The sequence below is a fragment of the Lithobates pipiens genome, unplaced genomic scaffold (genome assembly GCF_037356315.1).
Source record: "Lithobates pipiens isolate NorthernLeopardFrog02 unplaced genomic scaffold, aLitPip1_a1.2 Scaffold_37, whole genome shotgun sequence".
NCBI classification, from domain to species: domain Eukaryota; kingdom Metazoa; phylum Chordata; class Amphibia; order Anura; family Ranidae; genus Lithobates; species Lithobates pipiens.
Window position 1 is genome coordinate 469,366 of NW_027507825.1, and position 7,439 is coordinate 476,804.

The window sequence follows — 7,439 nt, forward strand, 5'->3', positions numbered from 1 at the left end:
GTAATGACTTGAGTGTCTGATGCTGCCCTACTTGTTTTGTCACCAATGTACAACCTCGAGGGCTGTCTGTGTCCCATTGGGGAAATGTATGTCCACTTCCAGTCCCAGACACAGAGCAGGAAGTAAGAGGAAATCTTCCAAAGTGAGAGGAATCTCTTGCCAATGATGTAATGACTTCAGAGTCTGATGACACCCTACAAGTTTCGTCACCAATGGACAGCCTCGGGGGCTGTCTGTGTCCCTCTGGGGAGATTAATGTTCACTTACTGTTCCTGAGACAGAGCAGGAAGTGAGAGGAAATCTCCCAAAGTGAGAGGAAGCCCTTGCTGCTGCTGCTGCTGCTGCTGATGATGTAATGTCTTCAGTGTCTGATGCTGCCCTACTTGTTTCGTCACCAATGTACAACAATGTGTTCTCCATTGTCCTTCCAAGCACAAGTTAAAAAAAGAAAAACCCAAAGCTCCTCCCACCAACTTCCTGTTGTATATCGCATAATATAAATGAATAGGAAGAGGGAGGGGGAGGGGAAGCCCAGTCTCATACCATGTCCATCAAAAAAAAAAAATCTATGGCGCAACAAAAGCCAAAAACTGAAGCTCTTGCAAAAAGACAGATGAAGGAGGTCAACCAAAGCCTTTCCCTTCCACTGCAAGCCACAAACAATCAAAAACAACACACACTGCTTTAAAAGTACAAAAATTGAAAAGATTGAATTCACTTAAAAGGAAACGGTGCCTCAAACTGCGCCTCTACAAACCGAAATATCAATTCCACCCAAACACAGCGGATACAAAATGGCAGCCGGGACAAACGAAAATCAAGACATGGCCACATGGTGACTACAAGAATGGAAAATGGCAGACGAAAGCCAGGCCACAACAAAATGATGGCATGTCAGAAGGTTTTGACCACCCCGTGTAGTAAGTTTGGAGTCTCTGACATTCTTCTGTAGCATTATATATATATATATTGAATATTATGTGTGGCCCCTTGATGATGTCATAGGTCACAGCTGTGAAATTGGGGTGAATGTCTGCGCTTGGTGTTCGACTCGAACATCGGCTGTTGGCACGTTCGGCGAATACCGAACGTTATGGGCTGTTCGTGCCAAATTCATGTGGCGCTCACGGCCCACAATGCACTGCGCCATCACAGCGTGCATTGCTGGCTCATGATTGGCCAAGCATGCACTGTGACCCCGCATGCTTGGCCAATCACAGCACCGGCAGCGAAGAGAGCCATAATTGGCCACAGGCAGGATGCCCTCCGGGGGCCAGCTTAGGGGCAGCACACCGACTGAATCACACCGCAGAGCTCCGCCTGTGCAGGGCGCTGCCTTTGCGCGTTATTCTAAAAGTTCTTTGGTGTGGGCCTTTTTTGAGACCAGTGCATCAGATCGCACCGCTGCTATCTGAAACATATGTCTCAAGCGTATCTCGCGTGGCCAAAACATCAGTCGCTTGGGCAACACATGCTTGACCAGACATATGTTGACCTGCCATGCAGCTCTTCGGCAAGCGTACCTCAAAGACCCACACCAAAGAACAAAGTGCCACCAGCCCAATGTTTCAGCCCTGTTTAACAGGGGCATGTAATTACAATTTTTGATGCAATGCTTTGCAGCAGGGCTCATTCCTGCACTACAACTAGAGTATCTGGGAGAGGTTGCAGTGTGGTGGCACCAGCACTAGTGCCTAAGGCCCAATTTTTCAGCCCCTGTTTAACAGGGGCGTTTAATTAAAATTTTTGATGCAATGCTTTGCAGCAGGGCTAATTCCTGCAATAAAACTAGAGTATATGGCAGAGGTTGCAGTGTTGTGGCACCAGCACCAGTACCTAAGGCCCAATTTTTCTGCCCCTGTTTAACAGGGGCGTTTAATTACAATTCTTGATATAATATTTCACAGGAGGGCCCCTTCCTGTGCCCACCCAGAGTAACGGTGAGGACTTATAGTGTTGTGGCACCAGCACCACAACCACCAAAGGTCAATTTTTCTACCACTGTTCAACAATGGCATGTAATTACAATTCTTGATATAATCGTTCACAGCAGGGCGCTCCAGCGCCCACCAAGAGTCACTTTGAGGGCTTACAATGTTGTTGCAAAACCAACACCTTGTTCCGCCATTTCTGCAGAGCATATAGGGCAGGCCCCTACTTTCAATCATCCAACTTACAAACGTCTCCTACTTGCAAACGGAAGGAGACAACAGCAAGTGAGATGAAAAAAGATGGACGACAAAACAAATTATACAGGGGTGATAATCCTTCCCTATGTTTTCCAAAAAGCTTAAAAATCGTTTTTTTGACTGGAGCTACACTTTAAAAATGTACCATTTAATTTAAAGATAAGTGACCTGGCTGCAGTACTAAATAGCAATGGCATGCTTCCATCCCGGGTATTTTATGTAAAAAGAAAAGGGGAACAAGTGGGACTTTAAATGAAGCATGTCAATTGAAAATAACAATGTATGAATACATGTGAATAAAATGATTTAGATTTAATTTATAATCAATAGCCACTAGGGGTTGTCCAAGATCGGAATGCATACAATAGTAGTACAGTAATATAATATAAATATGGATATACACTCAATATATTTTCATAATAGTAATCAGAGAATCTCGAAGTATAGACAAATCAATGGACATACATAGATGCAGTTCATAACAGACATGCATAAATCAAAAATCATAAAATCACATGAACGAGTGCAAACTCAATAAGACAAAAGTTGATATTATCAAGGATTAAAATAAGCTTAGGTAGGCATCCTTAGTATGAGAACCCGACGCGTTTCTTGGCTTCTTGCCAGTCATCAGGGGTGAGATGCATGTTTTTACTAAAAAAGCAAATAAATATGACAAATGTTAATATAGGCGGAACCTCAGTTAAATAGAGAAAGTATCAAATTGGTCCACTTGATTGATAAAGTGACTTACAAAGTAGCCCAAAGATTGGGCAGAACTTCCAGCAATGGGAACTGTTAGAGCTGGGATAAAACCGTCTCATCCGGGTTGAGGCAGGGTTCAGACCATCCCCCAACAATGTCAGGGGGCAGGCCAGGGGGAACCGAAACAGACATCCTCAACACAGGTCCACTAGGTACTAAATGTATATGTGTGTTACCCAAATCTGCGAAAGAGAAAAGTGTGACGGGTCACAAAAAAAACAAACAAACAAAAAAAAAAAAAAAAAAAAAAAAACACTTTTCTCTTTCGCAGATTTGGGTAACACACATATACATTTAGTACCTAGTGGACCTGTGTTGAGGATGTCTGTTTCGGTTCCCCCTGGCCTGCCCCCTGACATTGTTGGGGGATGGTCTGAACCCTGCCTCAACCCCGGATGAGACGGTTTTATCCCAGCTCTAACAGTTCCCATTGCTGGAAGTTCTGCCCAATCTTTGGGCTACTTTGTAAGTCACTTTATCAATCAAGTGGACCAATTTGATACTTTCTCTATTTAACTGAGGTTCCGCCTATATTAACATTTGTCATATTTATTTGCTTTTTTAGTAAAAACATGCATCCCACCCCTGATGACTGGCAAGAAGCCAAGAAACGCGTCGGGTTCTCATACTAAGGATGCCTACCTAAGCTTATTTTAATCCTTGATAATATCAACTTTTGTCTTATTGAGTTTGCACTCGTTCATGTGATTTTATGATTTTTGATTTATGCATTTCTGTTATGAACTGCATCCATGTATGTCCATTGATTTGTCTATACTTCGAGATTCTCTGATTACTATTATGAAAATATATTGAGTGTATATCCATATTTATATTATATTACTGTACTACTATTGTATGCATTCCGATCTTGGACAACCCCTAGTGGCTATTGATTATAAATTAAATCTAAATCATTTTATTCACATGTATTCATACATTGTTATTTTCAATTGACATGCTTCATTTAAAGTCCCACTTGTTCCCCTTTTCTTTTTATTTAAAAATGTACCAGTTGAAAATTACAAACAGATTCAACTTAACACAACAAACCTACACAGTCCCTGTCTTGTTTGCACCGCCTGTATACTGCTGTTCTGAGTATATAGGGCCTGGGGGCCACACGCATTTCCTTTTTTTAATATGGGTACGGGGTTCCCCTTAATATGCGTACAAGACCCAAATAGGCTGGTAATGGGCAGGGAGGGCTACCCATGCCATTTTTCTCAATGATTTTCATCCATATTGCAGGAACCAGATATAACATTAAAACCGCAAGCAGTTTTCAATGACGTTATTTCCATTAAATGTCATTTTGTGCAGGGACTGTTCTAAACACGGGAAACACGTGGCACTTCACAGGCATACTACAGACACCCCCCAGGCACCATATTTAAAGGAATATTTCACTTTTTTTTTCACTTTAATCGTCATTAAAATCAGTGCTCCCGCCAAAACGGCCGTTTTTAAAAACATTTTAGGCAGTGACCCATGTCCCCTGGGGCAGGACCCGGGTCCCCAAACCCTTTTTAGGACAGTATCTTGCATATTAGCCATTAAAATTAGCACTTTTCATTCCGAACGTTTGAGTCCCATAGACTTCAATGGGGTTCTAAAGTTTGTACGAATTTGCGGTCCGTTCGAAAGTTCTGGTGCGAACCGAACCGGGGGGGGGGTGTTCAGCTCATCCCTAGTCTGCACATGCATTACATCAGCCAATAAAGAACCCCGCAATCTTATATTCCAACAATCGCCAGATAAGTGTATGCACCCCGCAGATTATTAATTGATATCAGCAGTTTATTAATCGACATTGACTGTTTATTGATATCAGTGGTTTGTTAATTGATATTGGCGGTTTTCTATTTGATATCAGCAGTTTATTAATTGACATCAGCAGTTTATTAATTGACATCAGCAGTTTATTAATGGATCGGTTCAGCCTATACAATGCGTCAAATCTCCCCCCTGCGTGTGTGATCGTGGGGGGGGGGGGGGGGGGTTACCTGTATGGAACAATGGGCCGCCGCGGGCCTTCCTCCTAATGTGAGAAAACAGAGCAGGTTGGGATCCGGCTGTTTTCTGATTACAATCTCTTCCCTTTCGCTGTTTTGCTTGTGCTATCTTCAGTTATATAATTGTTCCCCTTCTGCAGTTTGTGTACAAAAATTCCGGGTGCAGCTGAGGTCACGCAGTCCTCTCTGGCGCGGTTCTGAAACATTGTTTTTTTTTTTTGTTTAGCTGGGTTTCTAAAAGCAATAGAGTCCCGAGCCGCCCCCACTCTGGATTTATCTCATATCTTTCTTTTTTGTTGTTATATATATATATATATATATATATATATATATATATATATATATATATATATTATATTTGGCTTATATTTCTTTCTTTTTTGTTGTTTTATATATATATATATATATTATATTTGGCTTATTTTTCTTTCTTTTTTTTTTGTTTTATATATATATATATATATATATATATATATATATATATATATATATATATATATATATATATATATATAATATTTTATATATATATACATATATATTATATTTTATATATATATATATATTTTATAAATATATTTATATATATATTTGGCTTATTTTTCTTTTTTTTTTCTCAGTCCAAATCCAAATCATACCATTTATTTATTTATTCCTTTTTTATCTATTTTCCTTTTTTTTTTCAAAAACTTCTTTTTATCTATTTCCCAAAATATTGGACGTTTATATTGTATTCATTTTCTGTTTTTTATTTTATTTTTTGTGTGTATTTATTTTCTCTGAAAATAATGGAGAATGCATTCATTTGTGTGTAAATATTTATTACTTTGATACTTTGTACTCTGACACTTATTTCTGAGATATTTACAGTTGCTGAGAAGTAACAATGTAGCCATTTGAAGGAGATTCTCTTTGGACGACTCTATACATTTGTAACATTCACTTCATAATTATAAGGTTTTGAGAATTGTAAGATACATTTTAGGTCTTTTTTTTTTTTTTATCTTTTTTTTTTTTAATCGCATCAAATTATCTCGGAAACCCGTCTTTGTCTTTTGTCATTGCAGTAAACGAGGAGATTTGATGAACATATTCCAGCGGAGACGCCGAGATCCATTTATTTGTACGGTTTGGATAAATGTTCCGGCACCATACTAACAGTGTCATTTTAGGCGTCCTTCTGTTGCTTGTTCTGTGCGGATTTTTTTTTTTTTTTTTTTTTTTTTAGCTCTCTGAAGCAGACGCATTATTCTCGCCGTCTCCTACTGTGAAAGAGTCTTTTTTTTTTTTCCTCTCCTTCTGACAAACATTTCAAAGCGAATTCATCTGAATCTTTCCCTCTGCTCGGGAGCACTCAGATCTGCGCTGTGTCAGAAGAATTATTTTTTTTTTTAAAAAGACCATCAGAGCCTTATACAAGTTGGGAAAACAATACCGGCCTCCGTCCCAACAATTTTTATAAACCAAAAATGAAAAAAAACGCCCCAATCTTTAATTGGCTTTGGCACTAATTCATTAATAAAAGAGGAAGTTTATTTTTATGCCATGGGCCGGGATCTCATTCAGCGACCAGAAAGAAGTTGGGGTTAGACTTTTTGTCATGTAAAATATTTATGGCGCCTTCTAAAAAAAAAAAAAAAAAAAGTTTATAAGTTGTTTTTCAACTTATAAACTTTTTTTTTTTTTTTGCCACTTTCTAAAAAAAGAAAAAAAAAAAAAAAAGAAAAAAAGTTTATAAGTTGAAAAACAACTTATAAACTTTTTTTTTTTTTAGAAAGCGGCATAAATATTTTACATGACAAAGTCTAACCCCCAACTTCTTTCTGGTCGCTGAATGAGATCCCGGCCCATGGCATAAAAATAAACTTCCTCTTTTATTAATGAATTAGTGCCAAAGCCAATTAAAGATTATTCAGAGACGGATCTGGAGGAAGACCGGACAGCGAGAGGAAATTCGCTGTGACTCATCATGCACTCCTCGGACTCCGCACGGGGGAAGGGACGTTGCCCTGTCCTTCTATAACCTCTCCCAGCATAATCAGCATAACATTATGTCTGACCTGAATACGATTTAAAGGGTTGCAGAGATGAATTTTTTCCACCAGCACCAGCTGGAGATGTGACGGTTGCGGGCCGGAAAACATAAGGGGCACCATCAATGGTGGACGTCCCTAAAGGTTCAGGTCCACCTAAAAGTCAGACTTTGAGTATAGGTGGAGATTGGAAGGTAAATCCGCATACACTGACCAGCCACTTTATTAGGCACACCTGTTGCTAATCAGCCAATCACATGGCAGCAACTCAATGCATATAGGCATCTAGACGTGGTGAAGACAACTTGCTGAAGTTCAAACTTGAGCATCAGAATGGGGAAGAAAGGGGAATGAAGCTACTTTGAATGTGGCATGGTTGTTGGTGCCAGGCGGGCCGGTCTGAGTATTTCTGGGATTTTTCACGTGCAGCCATCTCT

At 39.5% G+C, this 7,439-nt stretch overlaps 1 long non-coding RNA gene across 1 annotated transcript; it reads left to right on the forward strand.

Annotated features, from left to right (window-relative positions):
• Positions 1-3,201: 3,201 nt before the first annotated feature.
• On the forward strand, positions 3,202-3,880 carry LOC143956453 (uncharacterized). Its single transcript, XR_013269922.1, has 2 exons — positions 3,202-3,419; positions 3,520-3,880. It is a non-coding gene; the product is annotated as an uncharacterized LOC143956453 (long non-coding RNA).
• The last annotated feature ends 3,559 nt before the right edge of the window (positions 3,881-7,439 follow it).